Genomic DNA, 18,127 nt, shown 5'->3' with positions numbered 1-18,127 from the left:
TCACGACGCTACCTAGCTCAAACTAACCTAACCTTCGCACTTCTATCGTTAGAAAACGTTTTATTCGCTACTTTAGATTGTTTTTTACAAGATTACGGCGGTTTCATGCGCTTTCACATTAGATATCGCAGTTCCCGACTTGTAATGGTGAAAAACACAGCATCTCACTAAGTGACATTGTTTAATGCGGTTTTAGCGCGGTTCATATCTTAACCTAACCTAACCTAACCTAACCCAACCTAACCTAAATTTACCTAACCCAACCTAACCTAACCTAACCTAACCCAACCAAACCTTACCTAACATACCCTAACCTAACCTAACCTTACCTAACCAAACCTAACCTAACCTAACGTAACCTAACCTAACCTAACCTAACCTATTCTAACCTAACCTAACGACGTTTGCAAGCGCTTTCACATTAGATATCGCAGTTCCCGACTTGTATAGGTGAAAAACACTGCATCCCACTAAGTGGCATTGTTTAATGCGGTTTTACGACGGTTCATATCTTAACCTAACCTAACATTCGCACTTGTATTACAAACGCTCTATTACACTGTTTCGTTCACAATTACGATATTTGCATAACCTCACAGTTTTTCACCAACTTATTGCAGTACAGAACGCTGTATCTCGCTAAATGACATCTTTCTTTAAGGTTTCACGATGCTTGCATGCGCTTTAACGAGAATATCACAATATAGCAGTTTCGCACTTGTAACGGTAGAACACGCAGTATTTGGCTTGTTCATGCCGTTTTGTGTGCTTTCACAACATTTCACCTATCGCAGTTTAATACTCGCAATAAAACAACACTATCTCGTTAGATGACGTCGTTTTTGGTAGTTTCACGACGCTACCTAGCTTAAACTAACCTAACCTAACCTAACCTTCGCACTTCTATCGTTAGAAAACGTTTTACTCGCAACTTTACAATGCTTTCTACAAGATTACGACGGTTTCATGCGCTTTCACATTAGATATCGTAGTTCCCGACTTGTAATGTTGAAAAACACTACATCTCACTAAGTGACATTGTTTAATGCGGTTTTACGACGGTTCATACCTTAACCTAACGTAACCTAACCTAACCTAACCTAACCTTACCTAACCTAACCTAACCTAACCTAACCCAACCCAACCCAACCTAACCTAACCTAACCTAACCTAACCTAACCCAACCCAACCCAACCTAACCTAACCTAACCTAACCTAAACTAACCTAACCCAACCTAACCTAACCTAACCTAACCTAACCCAACTCAACCCAACCTAACCTAATCTAACCTAACCTAACCTAACCAAACCTAACCTAACCTAACCTAACCTAACGACGGTTGCAAGCGCTTTCACATTAGATATCGCAGTTCCCGACTTCTAATGGTGAAAAACACTACATCTCACTAAGTGACATTGTTTAATGTGGTTTTACGACAGTTCATATCTTAACCTAACCTAACATTCGCACTTGTATCTAAAAACGCTCTATTACACTGTTTTGTTCACAATTACGATATTTGCATAACCTCACAGTTTTTCACCAACTTATTGCAGTACAGAACGCTGTATCTCGCTAAATCACTTTGTTCTTTAAGGTTTCACGATGCTTGCATGCGCTTTAACGAGAATATCACAATATAGCAGTTTCGCACTTGTAACGGTAGAACACGCAGTATTTGGCTTGTTCATGCCGTTTTGTGTGCTTTCACAACATTTCACCTATCGCAGTTTAATACTCGCAATAAAACAACACTATCTCGTTAGATGACGTCGTTTTTGGTAGTTACACGACGCTACCTAGCCTAAACTAACCTAACCTAACCTAACCTTTGCACTTCTATCGTTAAAAAACGTTTTACTCGCAACTTTACAATGTTTTCTACAAGATTACGACGGTTTCATGCGCTTTCACATTAGATATCGTAGTTCCCGACTTGTAATGTTGAAAAACACTACATCACACTAAGTGACATTGTTTAATGCGGTTTTACGACGGTTCATACCTTAACCTAACGTAACCTAACCTAACCTAACCTAACCTAACCCAACCCAACCCAACCTAACCTAACCTAACCTAACCTAAACTAACCTAACCCAACCTAACCTAACCTAACCTAACCTAACCCAACTCAACCCAACCTAACCTAATCTAACCTAACCTAACCTAACCTAACCTAACCAAACCTAACCTAACCTAACCTAACCTAACCTAACCTAACCAAACCTAACCTAACCTAACCTAACCTAACCTAACCTAACCTAACGACGGTTGCAAGCGCTTTCACATTAGATATCGCAGTTCCCGACTTGTAATGGTGAAAAACACTGCATCTCACTAAGTGACATTGTTTAATGTGGTTTTACGACGGTTCATATCTTAACCTAACCTAACATTCGCACTTGTATCTAAAAACGCTCTATTACACTGTTTTGTTCACAATTACGATATTTGCATAACCTCACAGTTTTTCACAACTTATTGCAGTACAGAACGCTGTATCTCGCTAAATTACTTTGTTCTTTAGGGTTTCACGATGCTTGCATGCGCTTTAACGAGAATATCACAATATAGCAGTTTCGCACTTGTAACGGTAGAACACGCAGTATTTGGCTTGTTCATGCCGTTTTGTGTGCTTTCACAACATTTCACCTATCGCAGTTTAATACTCGCAATAAAACAACACTATCTCGTTAGATGACGTCGTTTTTGGTAGTTTCACGACGCTACCTGGCTTAAACTAACCTAACCTAACCTAACCTTCGCACTTCTATCGTTAGAAAACGTTTTACTCGCAACTTTACAATGTTTTCTACAAGATTACGACGGTTTCATGCGCTTTCACATTAGATATCGTAGTTCCCGACTTGTAATGTTGACAAACACTACATCTCACTAAGTGACAATGTTTAATGCGGTCTTACGACGGTTGATATGTCAACCTAAACTAACATTCGCACTTGTATCTAAAGACGCTCAATTACACTGTTTCGTTCACAATTACGATATTTGCTTGACCTCACAGTTTCTCACCAACTTATTACAGAACAGAACGCTGTATCTCGCTAAATGACATCGTTCTTTAAGGTTTCACGATACTTGCATGCGCTTTAACGAGAATATCACAATAAAGCTGTTTCGCACTTGTAACGGCACAAGACGCAGTATCTGGCTAGTTCATGCCATTTTGTGTGCTTTCACAATATTTCACCTATCGCAGTTTCGTACTCGCAATAAAACAACACTATCTCGTTAGATGGCATCGTTTTTGGTGGTTTCACGACGCTACGTAGCTCAACCTAACATAACCTTCGCACTTCTATCGTTAGAAAACGTTTTACTCGCTACTTTACATTGCATTCTACAACATTACGACGGTTTCAAGCGCTTTCACATTAGATATCGCAGTTCCCGACTTGTAAAGGTGAAAAACACTGCATCTCACTAAGTGACATTGTTTAATGCGGTTTTACGACGGTTCATACCTTAACCTAACGTAACCTAACCTAACCTAACCTAACCTAACCTTACCTAACCTAACCTAACCTAACCTAACCCAACCCAACCTAACCTAACCTAACCTAACCTAAACTAACCTAACCTAACCTAACCTAACCTAACCCAACCTAACCCAACCCAACCCAACCTAACCTAACCTAAGCTAACCTAACCTAACCAAACCTAACCTAACCTAACCTAACCTAACCTAACGTAACCTAACCTAACCTAACCTATTCTAACGTAACCTGTCCTTACCTGACCTAACCTAACCTAACGTAACCTAACCTAACCTAACATAACCTAACGTAACCTAACCTAACCTAACCTAACGTAACCTAACCTAACCTAACCCAACCTAACCCAACCCAACCCAACCCAACAAAACCCAACCCAACCTAACCTAACCTAACCTAACCTTACCTAACCTAACCAAATTATCCATACCTAACCTAACCTAACCTAACGTAACCTAACCTAACGTAACCTAACGTAACCTAAACTAACCTAACGTAGCCTAACCTAACCTAACCTAACCCAACCTAACCTAACCAAACCTAACCTAGCCCAACTCAACCCAACCTAACCTAATCTAACCTAACCTAACCTAACCTAACGAAACCTAACCTAACCTAACCTAACGACGGTTGCAAGCGCTTTCACATTAGATATAGCAGTTCCAGACTTGTTATGTTGAAAAACACTACATCTCACTAAGTGACATTGTTTAATGCGGTTTTACGACGGTTGATATCTCAACCTAACCTAACATTCGCACTTGTATCTAAATACGCTCAATTACACTGTTTCGTTCACAATTACGATATTTGCTTGACCTCACAGTTTCTCACCAACTTATTACAGTACAGAACGCTGTATCTCACTAAATGACATCGTTCTTTAAGGTTTCACGATACTTGCATGCGCTTTAACGAGAATATCACAATAAAGCAGTTTCGCACTTGTAACTGCACAAGACGCAGTATCTGGCTAGTTCATGCCATTTTGTGTGCTTTCCCAATATTTCACCTATCGCAGTTTCGTACTCGCAATAAAACAACACTATCTCGTTAGATGACGTTTTTTGGTAGTTTCACGACGCTACGTAGCTTAAACTAACATAACTCACCCTAGCATAACCTTCGCACTTCTATCGTTAGAAAACGTTTTACTCGCTACTTTACATTGCTTTCTACAACATTACGACGGTTTCATGCGCTTTCACATTAGATATCGCAGTTCCCGACTTGTAATGGTGAAAAACACTGCATCTCACAAAGTGACATTGTTTAATGCGGTTTTACGACGGTTCATATCTTAACCTAACCTACCATTCGCGCTTGTATCTCAAAACGCTCTATTACACTGTTTCGTTCACAGTTACGATATTTGCATGACCTCACAGTTTTTCACCAACTTATTATAGTACAGAACGCTGTCTCTCGCTAAATGACATCATTCTTAAGGGTTTCACGATGCTTGCATGCGCTTTAACGAGAATATCACATTATAGCAGTTTCGCACTTGTAACGGTACAACACGCAGTATCTGGCTTGTTCAAGCCGTTTTGTGTACTTTCACAACATTTCACCTATTGCGGTTTCGTACATGCAATAAAACAACACTATCTCGTTAGATGACGTCCTTTTTGGTGGTCTCACGACGCTACATAGCTTAAACTAACATAACTCAAGCTAACCTTCGCACTTCTATCGTTAGAAAACGTTTTACTCGCAACTTTACAATGTTTTCTACAAGATTACGACGGTTTCATGCGCTTTCACATTAGATATCGTAGTTCCCGACTTGTAATGTTGAAAAACACTACATCTCACTAAGTGACATTGTTTAATGCGGTTTTACGACGGTTGATATCTCAACCTAACCTAACATTCGCACTTGTATCTAAATACGCTCAATTACACTGTTTTGTTAACAATTACGATATTTGCTTGACCTCACAGTTTCTCACCAACTTATTACAGTACAGAACGCTGTATCTCGCTAAACGACATCGTTCTTTAAGGTTTCACGATACTTGCATGCGCTTTAACGAGAATATCACAATAAAGCCGTTTCGCACTTGTAACGGCACAAGACGCAGTATCTGGCTAGTTCATGCCATTTTGTGTGCTTTCCCAATATTTCATTTATCGCAGTTTCGTACTCGCAATAAAACAACACTATCTCGTTAGATGACATCGTTTTTGGTGGTTTCACGACGCTACCTAGCTCAAACTAACCTAACCTTCGCACTTCTATCGTTAGAAAACGTTTTATTCGCTACTTTAGATTGTTTTTTACAAGATTACGGCGGTTTCATGCGCTTTCACATTAGATATCGCAGTTCCCGACTTGTAATGGTGAAAAACACAGCATCTCACTAAGTGACATTGTTTAATGCGGTTTTAGCGCGGTTCATATCTTAACCTAACCTAACCTAACCTAACCCAACCTAACCTAAATTTACCTAACCCAACCTAACCTAACCTAACCTAACCCAACCAAACCTTACCTAACATACCCTAACCTAACCTAACCTTACCTAACCAAACCTAACCTAACCTAACGTAACCTAACCTAACCTAACCTAACCTATTCTAACCTAACCTAACGACGTTTGCAAGCGCTTTCACATTAGATATCGCAGTTCCCGACTTGTATAGGTGAAAACACTGCATCCCACTAAGTTAAGTGGCATTGTTTAATGCGGTTTTACGACGGTTCATATCTTAACCTAACCTAACATTCGCACTTGTATTACAAACGCTCTATTACACTGTTTCGTTCACAATTACGATATTTGCATAACCTCACAGTTTTTCACCAACTTATTGCAGTACAGAACGCTGTATCTCGCTAAATGACATCTTTCTTTAAGGTTTCACGATGCTTGCATGCGCTTTAACGAGAATATCACAATATAGCAGTTTCGCACTTGTAACGGTAGAACACGCAGTATTTGGCTTGTTCATGCCGTTTTGTGTGCTTTCACAACATTTCACCTATCGCAGTTTAATACTCGCAATAAAACAACACTATCTCGTTAGATGACGTCGTTTTTGGTAGTTTCACGACGCTACCTAGCTTAAACTAACCTAACCTAACCTAACCTTCGCACTTCTATCGTTAGAAAACGTTTTACTCGCAACTTTACAATGCTTTCTACAAGATTACGACGGTTTCATGCGCTTTCACATTAGATATCGTAGTTCCCGACTTGTAATGTTGAAAAACACTACATCTCACTAAGTGACATTGTTTAATGCGGTTTTACGACGGTTCATACCTTAACCTAACGTAACCTAACCTAACCTAACCTAACCTTACCTAACCTAACCTAACCTAACCTAACCCAACCCAACCCAACCTAACCTAACCTAACCTAACCTAACCTAACCCAACCCAACCCAACCTAACCTAACCTAACCTAACCTAAACTAACCTAACCCAACCTAACCTAACCTAACCTAACCTAACCCAACTCAACCCAACCTAACCTAATCTAACCTAACCTAACCTAACCAAACCTAACCTAACCTAACCTAACCTAACCTAACGACGGTTGCAAGCGCTTTCACATTAGATATCGCAGTTCCCGACTTCTAATGGTGAAAAACACTACATCTCACTAAGTGACATTGTTTAATGTGGTTTTACGACGGTTCATATCTTAACCTAACCTAACATTTGCACTTGTATCTAAAAACGCTCTATTACACTGTTTTGTTCACAATTACGATATTTGCATAACCTCACAGTTTTTCACCAACTTATTGCAGTACAGAACGCTGTATCTTGCTAAATCACTTTGTTCTTTAAGGTTTCACGATGCTTGCATGCGCTTTAACGAGAATATCACAATATAGCAGTTTCGCACTTGTAACGGTAGAACACGCAGTATTTGGCTTGTTCATGCCGTTTTGTGTGCTTTCACAACATTTCACCTATCGCAGTTTAATACTCGCAATAAAACAACACTATCTCGTTAGATGACGTCGTTTTTGGTAGTTACACGACGCTACCTAGCCTAAACTAACCTAACCTAACCTAACCTTTGCACTTCTATCGTTAAAAAACGTTTTACTCGCAACTTTACAATGTTTTCTACAAGATTACGACGGTTTCATGCGCTTTCACATTAGATATCGTAGTTCCCGACTTGTAATGTTGAAAAACACTACATCACACTAAGTGACATTGTTTAATGCGGTTTTACGACGGTTCATACCTTAACCTAACGTAACCTAACCTAACCTAACCTAACCTAACCCAACCCAACCCAACCTAACCTAACCTAACCTAAACTAACCTAACCCAACCTAACCTAACCTAACCTAACCTAACCCAACTCAACCCAACCTAACCTAATCTAACCTAACCTAACCTAACCTAACCTAACCAAACCTAACCTAACCTAACCTAACCTAACCTAACCTAACCAAACCTAACCTAACCTAACCTAACCTAACCTAACCTAACGACGGTTGCAAGCGCTTTCACATTAGATATCGCAGTTCCCGACTTGTAATGGTGAAAAACACTGCATCTCACTAAGTGACATTGTTTAATGTGGTTTTACGACGGTTCATATCTTAACCTAACCTAACATTCGCACTTGTATCTAAAAACGCTCTATTACACTGTTTTGTTCACAATTACGATATTTGCATAACCTCACAGTTTTTCACCAACTTATTGCAGTACAGAACGCAGTATCTCGCTAAATGACATTGTTCTTTAAGGTTTCACGATGCTTGCATGCGCTTTAACGAGAATATCACAATATAGCAGCTTCGCACTTGTAACGGTAGAACACGCAGTATTTGGCTTGTTCATGCCGTTTTGTGTGCTTTCACAACATTTCACCTATTGCAGTTTAATACTCGCAATAAAACAACACTATCTCGTTAGATGACGTCGTTTTTGGTAGTTTCACGACGCTACCTGGCTTAAACTAACCTAACCTAACCTAACCTTCGCACTTCTATCGTTATAAAACGTTTTACTCGCAACTTTACAATGTTTTCTACAAGATTACGACCGTTTCATGCGCTTTCACATTAGATATCGTAGTTCCCGACTTGTAATGTTGAAAAACACTACATCTCACTAAGTGACATTGTTTAATGCGGTTTTACGACGGTTGATATGTCAACCTAAACTAACATTCGCACTTGTATCTAAAGACGCTCAATTACACTGTTTCGTTCACAATTACGACATTTGCTTGACCTCACAGTTTCTCACCAACTTATTACAGTACAGAACGCTGTATCTCGCTAAATGACATCGTTCTTTAAGGTTTCACGATACTTGCATGCGCTTTAACGAGAATATCACAATAAAGCAGTTTCGCACTTGTAACGGCACAAGACGCAGTATCTGGCTAGTTCATGCCATTTGTTGTGCTTTCACAATATTTCACCTATCGCAGTTTCGTACTCGCAATAAAACAACACTATCTCGTTAGATGGCATCGTTTTTGGTGGTTTCACGACGCTACGTAGCTCAAACTAACCTAACCTTCGCACTTCTATCGTTAGAAAACGTTTTATTCGCTACTTTACAATGTTTTCTACAAGATTACGACGGTTTCATGCGCTTTCACATTAGATATCGCAGTTCCCGACTTGTAATGGTGAAAAACACAGCATCTCACTAAGTGACATTGTTTAATGCGGTTTTCGCGCGGTTCATATCTTAACCTAACCTAACCTAACCTAACCCAACCTAACTTAACCTAACCTAACCAAACCTAACCTAACGTAACCTAACCTAACCTAACCTAACCTAACCTAACGACGTTTGCAAGCGCTTTCACATTAGATATCGCAGTTCCCGACTTGTAATGGTGAAAAACACTGCATCTCACTAAGTGACATTGTTTAATGTGGTTTTACGACGGTTCATATCTTAACCTAACCTAACATTCGTACTTGTATTGAAAAACGCTCTATTACACTGTTTCGTTCACAATTACGATATTTGCATAACCTCACAGTTTTTCACCAACCTATTGCAGTACAGAACGCTGTATCTCGCTACATGACATCGTTTTTTAAGCTTTCAGGATGCTTGCATGCGCTTTAACGAGAATATCACATTATAGCAGTTTCGCACTTGTAACGGTACAACACGCAGTATCTGGCTTGTTCAAGCCGTTTTGTGTACTTTCACAACATTTCACCTATTGCAGTTTCGTACATGCAATAAAACAACACTATCTCGTTAGATGACGTCCTTTTTGGTGGTCTCACGACGCTACATAGCTTAAACTAACATAACTCAAGCTAACCTTCGCACTTCTATCGTTAGAAAACGTTTTACTCGCAACTTTACAATGTTTTCTACAAAATTACGACGGTTTCATGCGCTTTCACATTAGATATCGTAGTTCCCGACTTGTAATGTTGAAAAACACTACATCTCACTAAGTGACAATGTTTAATGCGGTTTTACGACGGTTATATCTCAGCCTAACCTAACATTCGCACTTGTATCTAAATACGCTCAATTGCACTGTTTCGTTCACAATTACGATATTTGCTTGACCTCACAGTTTCTCACCAACTTATTACAGTACAGAACGCTGTATCTCGCTAAATGACATCGTTCTTTAAGGTTTCACGATACTTGCATGCGCTTTAACGAGAATATCACAATAAAGCAGTTTCGCACTTGTAACGGCACAAGACGCAGTATCTGGCTAGTTCATGCCATTTTGTGTGCTTTCCCAATATTTCACCTATCGCAGTTTTGTACTCGCAATAAAACATCACTATCTCGTTAGATGACATCGTTTTTGGTGGTTTCACGACGCTACCTAGCTCAAACTAACCTAACCTTCGCACTTCTATCGTTAGAAAACGTTTTATTCGCTACTTTACAATGTTTTCTACAAGATTACGACGGTTTCATGCGCTTTCAAATTAGATATCGCAGTTCCCGACTTGTAATGGTGAAAAACACAGCATCTCACTAAGTGACATTGTTTAATGCGGATTTAGCGCGGTTCATATCTTAACCTAACCTAACCTTACCTAACCCAACCTAACCTAACCTGACCTAACCAAACCTTACCTAACATACCCTAACCTAACCTAACCTAACCTAACCAAACCTAACCTAACCTAACCTAACGTAACCTAACCTAACCTAACCTAACCTAACCTAACCTAACATAACCTAACGACGTTTGCAAGCGCTTTCACATTAGATATCGCAGTTCCCGACTTGTAATGGTGAAAAACACTGCATCTCACTAAGTGACATTGTTTAATGTGGTTTTACGACGGTTCATATCTTAACCTAACCTAACATTCGCACTTGTATCTAAAAACGCTCTATTACACTGTTTTGTTCACAATTACGATATTTGCATAACCTCACAGTTTTTCACCAACTTATTGCAGTACAGAACGCAGTATCTCGCTAAATGACATTGTTCTTTAAGGTTTCACGATGCTTGCATGCGCTTTAACGAGAATATCACAATATAGCAGCTTCGCACTTGTAACGGTAGAACACGCAGTATTTGGCTTGTTCATGCCGTTTTGTGTGCTTTCACAACATTTCACCTATTGCAGTTTAATACTCGCAATAAAACAACACTATCTCGTTAGATGACGTCGTTTTTGGTAGTTTCACGACGCTACCTGGCTTAAACTAACCTAACCTAACCTAACCTTCGCACTTCTATCGTTAGAAAACGTTTTACTCGCAACTTTACAATGTTTTCTACAAGATTACGACCGTTTCATGCGCTTTCACATTAGATATCGTAGTTCCCGACTTGTAATGTTGAAAAACACTACATCTCACTAAGTGACATTGTTTAATGCGGTTTTACGACGGTTGATATGTCAACCTAAACTAACATTCGCACTTGTATCTAAAGACGCTCAATTACACTGTTTCGTTCACAATTACGACATTTGCTTGACCTCACAGTTTCTCACCAACTTATTACAGTACAGAACGCTGTATCTCGCTAAATGACATCGTTCTTTAAGGTTTCACGATACTTGCATGCGCTTTAACGAGAATATCACAATAAAGCAGTTTCGCACTTGTAACGGCACAAGACGCAGTATCTGGCTAGTTCATGCCATTTTGTGTGCTTTCACAATATTTCACCTATCGCAGTTTCGTACTCGCAATAAAACAACACTATCTCGTTAGATGGCATCGTTTTTGGTGGTTTCACGACGCTACGTAGCTCAAACTAACCTAACCTTCGCACTTCTATCGTTAGAAAACGTTTTATTCGCTACTTTACAATGTTTTCTACAAGATTACGACGGTTTCATGCGCTTTCACATTAGATATCGCAGTTCCCGACTTGTAATGGTGAAAAACACAGCATCTCACTAAGTGACATTGTTTAATGCGGTTTTCGCGCGGTTCATATCTTAACCTAACCTAACCTAACCTAACCCAACCTAACTTAACCTAACCTAACCAAACCTAACCTAACGTAACCTAACCTAACCTAACCTAACCTAACGACGTTTGCAAGCGCTTTCACATTAGATATCGCAGTTCCCGACTTGTAATGGTGAAAAACACTGCATCTCACTAAGTGACATTGTTTAATGTGGTTTTACGACGGTTCATATCTTAACCTAACCTAACATTCGTACTTGTATTGAAAAACGCTCTATTACACTGTTTCGTTCACAATTACGATATTTGCATAACCTCACAGTTTTTCACCAACCTATTGCAGTACAGAACGCTGTATCTCGCTAAATGACATCGTTTTTTAAGCTTTCACGATGCTTGCATGGGCTTTAACGAGAATATCACATTATAGCAGTTTCGCACTTGTAACGGTACAACACGCAGTATCTGGCTTGTTCAAGCCGTTTTGTGTACTTTCACAACATTTCACCTATTGCAGTTTCGTACATGCAATAAAACAACACTATCTCGTTAGATGACGTCCTTTTTGGTGGTCTCACGACGCTACATAGCTTAAACTAACATAACTCAAGCTAACCTTCGCACTTCTATCGTTAGAAAACGTTTTACTCGCAACTTTACAATGTTTTCTACAAAATTACGACGGTTTCATGCGCTTTCACATTAGATATCGTAGTTCCCGACTTGTAATGTTGAAAAACACTACATCTCACTAAGTGACATTGTTTAATGCGGTTTTACGACCGTTCATACCTTAACCTAACGTAACCTAACCTAACCTAACCTAACCTTACCTAACCTAACCTAACCTAACCCAACCCAACCCAACCTAACCTAACCTAACCTAACCTAACCTAACCCAACCCAACCCAACCTAACCTAACCTAACCTAACCTAAACTAACCTAACCCAACCTAACCTAACCTAACCTAACCTAACCCAACTCAACCCAACCTAACCTAATCTAACCTAACCTAACCTAACCTAACCAAACCTAACCTAACCTAACCTAACCTAACCTAACCTAACGACGGTTGCAAGCGCTTTCACATTAGATATCGCAGTTCCCGACTTGTAATGGTGAAAAACACTGCATCTCACTAAGTGACATTGTTTAATGTGGTTTTACGACGGTTCATATCTTAACCTAACCTAACATTCGCACTTGTATCTAAAAACGCTCTATTACACTGTTTTGTTCACAATTACGATATTTGCATAACCTCACAGTTTTTCCCCAACTTATTGCAGTACAGAACGCTGTATCTCGCTAAATGACTGTTCTTTAAGGTTTCACGATGCTTGCATGCGCTTTAACGAGAATGTCACAATATAGCAGTTTCGCACTTGTAACGGTAGAACACGCAGTATTTGGCTTGTTCATGCCGTTTTGTGTGCTTTCACAACATTTCACCTATCGCAGTTTAATACTCGCAATAAAACAACACTATCTCGTTAGATGACGTCGTTTTTGGTAGTTTCACGACGCTACCTAGCTTAAACTAACCTAACCTAACCTAACCTTCGCACTGCTATCGTTAGAAAACGTTTTAATCGCAACTTTACAATGTTTTCTACAAGATTACGACGGTTTCATGCGCTTTCACATTAGATATCGTAGTTCCCGACTTGTAATGTTGAAAAACACTACATCTCACTAAGTGACATTGTTTAATGCGGTTTTACGACGGTTGATATGTCAACCTAACCTAACATTCGCACTTGTATCTAAAGACGCTCAATTACACTGTTTCGTTCACAATTACGATATTTGCTTGACCTCACAGTTTCTCACCAACTTATTACAGTACAGAACGCTGTATCTCGCTAAATGACATCGTTCTTTAAGGTTTCACGATACTTGCATGCGCTTTAACGAGAATATCACAATAAAGCAGTTTCGCACTTGTAACGGCACAAGACGCAGTATCTGGCTAGTTCATGCCATTTTGTGTGCTTTCACAATATTTCACCTATCGCAGTTTCGTACTCGCAATAAAACAACACTATCTCGTTAGATGGCATCGTTTTTGGTGGTTTCACGACGCTACGTAGCTCAACCTAACATAACCTTCGCACTTCTATCGTTAGAAAACGTTTTACTCGCTACTTTACATTGCTTTCTACAACATTACGACGGTTTCAAGCGCTTTCACATTAGATATCGCAGTTCCCGACTTGTAAAGGTGAAAAACACTGCATCTCACTAAGTGACATTGTTTAATGCGGTTTTACGACGGTTCATATCTTAACCTAACCTAACCTAACCTAACCCAACCTAACCTAACCTAACCTAACCAAACCTAACCTAACGTAACCTAACCTAACCTAACCTAACCTAACCTAACGACGTTTGCAAGCGCTTTCACATTAGATATCGCAGTTCCCGACTTGTAATGGTGAAAAACACTGCATCTCACTAAGTGACATTGTTTAATGTGGTTTTACGACGGTTCATATCTTAACCTAACCTAACATTCGTACTTGTATTGAAAAACGCTCTATTACACTGTTTCGTTCACAATTACGATATTTGCATAACCTCACAGTTTTTCACCAACTTATTGCAGTACAGAACGCTGTATCTCGCTAAATGACATCGTTTTTTAAGCTTTCACGATGCTTGCATGCGCTTTAACGAGAATATCACATTATAGCAGTTTCGCACTTGTAACGGTACAACACGCAGTATCTGGCTTGTTCAAGCCGTTTTGTGTACTTTCACAACATTTCACCTATTGCAGTTTCGTACATGCAATAAAACAACACTATCTCGTTAGATGACGTCCTTTTTGGTGGTCTCACGACGCTACATAGCTTAAACTAACATAACTCAAGCTAACCTTCGCACTTCTATCGTTAGAAAACGTTTTACTCGCAACTTTACAATGTTTTCTACAAAATTACGACGGTTTCATGCGCTTTCACATTAGATATCGTAGTTCCCGACTTGTAATGTTGAAAAACACTACATCTCACTAAGTGACATTGTTTAATGCGGTTTTACGACGGTTGATATCTCAACCTAACCTAACATTCGCACTTGTATCTAAATACGCTCAATTACACTGTTTCGATCACAATTACGATATTTACTTGACCTCACAGTTTCTCACCAACTTATTACAGTACAGAACGCTGTATCTCGCTAAATGACATCGTTCTTTAAGGTTTAACGATACTTGCATGCGCTTTAACGAGAATATCACAATAAAGCAGTTTCGCACTTGTAACGGCACAAGACGCAGTATCTGGCTAGTTCATGCCATTTTGTGTGCTTTCCCAATATTTCACCTATCGCAGTTTTGTACTCGCAATAAAACATCACTATCTCGTTAGATGACATCGTTTTTGGTGGTTACACGACGCTACCTAGCTCAAACTAACCTAACCTTCGCACTTCTTTCGTTAGAAAACGTTTTATTCGCTACTTTACAATGTTTTCTACAAGATTACGACGGTTTCATGCGCTTTCACATTAGATATCGCAGTTCCCGACTTGTAATGGTGAAAAACACAGCATCTCACTAAGTGACATTGTTTAATGCGGATTTAGCGCTGTTCATATCTTAACCTAACCTAACCTAACCTAACCTTACCTAACCCAACCTAACCTAACCTAACCTAACCAAACCTTACCTAACATACCCTAACCTAACCTAACCTAACCTAACCAAACCTAACCTAACCTAACCTAACCTAACGTAACCTAACCTAACCTAACCTAACCTAACCTAACCTAACCTAACGACGTTTGCAAGCGCTTTCACATTAGATATCGCAGTTCCCGACTTGTAATGGTGAAAAACACTGCATATCACTAAGTGACATTGTTTAATGTGGTTTTACGACGGTTCATATTGTAGCGATGCTGAGGCAGACAGGCCAAAAAAACAAGCAACTTTATTAGGGCGAACTTGTGCCCACAAGTCTAATGACTATGGTCGTCGAATCCAAGTAGCCGAGAGGCACAGAGTCAACTAACTTCCTCTTCCTCGTTGTTGGAGCGCACCAACGCGTGACGCTTGCCAGCCGGGTCCTGCTGGTGCTCTTGCCATGATGATTGCGGCGGCTACTTGAACGTGGCCAACCTGTCGCGGCATTATCCCCCCCCCCCCTCAGACGCATCGTCCCGATGCTTGAGACAGGAAAGTGATACATGCGCCCTCTCACTCGTTGTCCGACGATCTGTCATGATAGGGCTTCATGCGGACTACGTGTACCACTTCCGTGGTATTGCGGCGTCTTGAGCTCACGTGTCCCGCGGATCTGACTTCATAAGTGACGTCGCTGATACGGTTGACTACTTCATAAGGGCCGAAGTATCGACAAAGAAGCTTTTCAGAGAGTCCGCGGCGGCGCACTGGAATCCATATCCACACTTTGTCACCGGGATGATAAAGTGCGTCACTGCGTCGCTTGTTGTACCGACTAGAGTCGACGCGCTGTTGACGGCGTATTCGGTATCTTGCCATTTGTCGTGCTTCTTCGGCTCGTTGCAAGAAGTCATCTAAGTCAGGTGGATAGCTGTTTTCGTCCTGTAGCGGTAACATGGCATCCAGTGGGGTGGTCACTCTTCGGCCGAATACTAGTTCGAAAGGGGCAACGTGGGTTGTTTCTTGAACGGCTGTATTATATGCGAATGTTACGTAGGGTAATATTTCATCCCACTGTTTATGTTCAACATCGACATACATTGATAGCATGTCGGTCAGAGTTCTGTTGAGGCGTTCGGTTAAGCCATTTGACTGAGGGTGATACGCCGTTGTTCTTCTGTGATCGGTATTTGTCATGCGCATCAGACATTGCATAAGGTCTGCAGTAATATCTGTGCCGCGATCCGTAATAACGACGATGGGCGCACCATGTCTGAGCACTATGTTGTTCACAAAGAACTTGGCGACTTCGGCAGCTGTCGCACTGTACAAAGAGTCAGTCTCAGCATAACGGGTCAGATAGTCTGTAGCTACGACAATCCATTTCTTGCCTGCACATGATGTCGGGAAAGGTCCTAGGAAGTCCATGCCGACTTGTTGGAATGGAGCATCCGGAGGGTCTATTGGATGGAGAAGGCCGGCTGGTTTTACGGCTGGAGTTTTGCGCCGTTGACATTGACGACACGTTTTCACGTAGCGCTGCACTGATGCGAGCAACTTAGGCCAATAGTACTTCAGGCGAATCCTGGCGAATGTTCGGCTCACACCCATGTGGCCGGACGTTGGCTCATCGTGGCATGCATGCAGAATTTCCTGTCGCATGGCTGTGGGCACGACTAGTAAAAACGTTTCGCCATAAGGTTCAAAGTTCCTCCTGTAAAGGACACTTCCTCGAAGGCAGAACGTGGAGAGCCCTCTGGAGAATATGCGAGGTACTTGAACGTCGAGACCCTGCAGGTGTTGTATAAGCGCCAGCAAATCCGGGTCATCTCGTTGTTGTTGAGCGATTTCGGATGCGTCGACAACGCCTAGAAACGGAAAGTCTTCCTCTTCAGATACACTTGGATCGACGGGAGAGCGTGACAAGCAGTCGGCATCACTGTGTTTCCTTCCAGATTTGTATACGACCGTAATGTCATACTCCTGCAGCCTAAGGCTCCATCTGGCTAGTCGACCTGACGGATCCTTGAGATTTGCTAGCCAGCATAGAGCATGGTGGTCACTGACAGCTCTGAACGGTCTACCATAAAGGTAGGGTCGAAACTTATTTATTGCCCAGACGACTGCGAGGCACTCTTTTTCAGTAGCAGAGTAGTTTGCCTCAGCTTTTGAGAGTTTGCGGCTGGCATAGGCTAACACTCTCTCTTGACCATTTTGCCACTGGACCAGGATGGCGCCGAGGCCGACATTGCTGGCATCGGTGTGGACCTCAGTGTCGGCTGTCTCATCAAAATGGGCAAGTATTGGTGAACCCTGTAGCCGTTTTCTTAATTCATCAAAAGCTTTCTGTTGTTCATTTTTCCATGTGAAGGGCACGTCGTCTTTCGTTAGTTTTGTAAGAGGTTCCGCAATCGTTGAAAAGTTTTCTACAAATCGCCTATAGTAGGCACATAAACCCAAAAATCGGCGCACTGACGTTTTGTCTTTGGGTGTAGGGAACCTCTGAACAGCGGCTGTTTTTTCTGGATCTGGACGAACACCGTCAGAACTAATGACATGTCCAAGGAATCTCAGCTCTTCGAAGCAGAAGTGGCATTTTTCGGGT

Source organism: Rhipicephalus microplus, unplaced genomic scaffold (genome assembly GCF_043290135.1).
Source record: "Rhipicephalus microplus isolate Deutch F79 unplaced genomic scaffold, USDA_Rmic scaffold_13, whole genome shotgun sequence".
NCBI lineage: Eukaryota > Metazoa > Arthropoda > Arachnida > Ixodida > Ixodidae > Rhipicephalus > Rhipicephalus microplus.
This window is presented reverse-complemented; position numbering follows the sequence as displayed.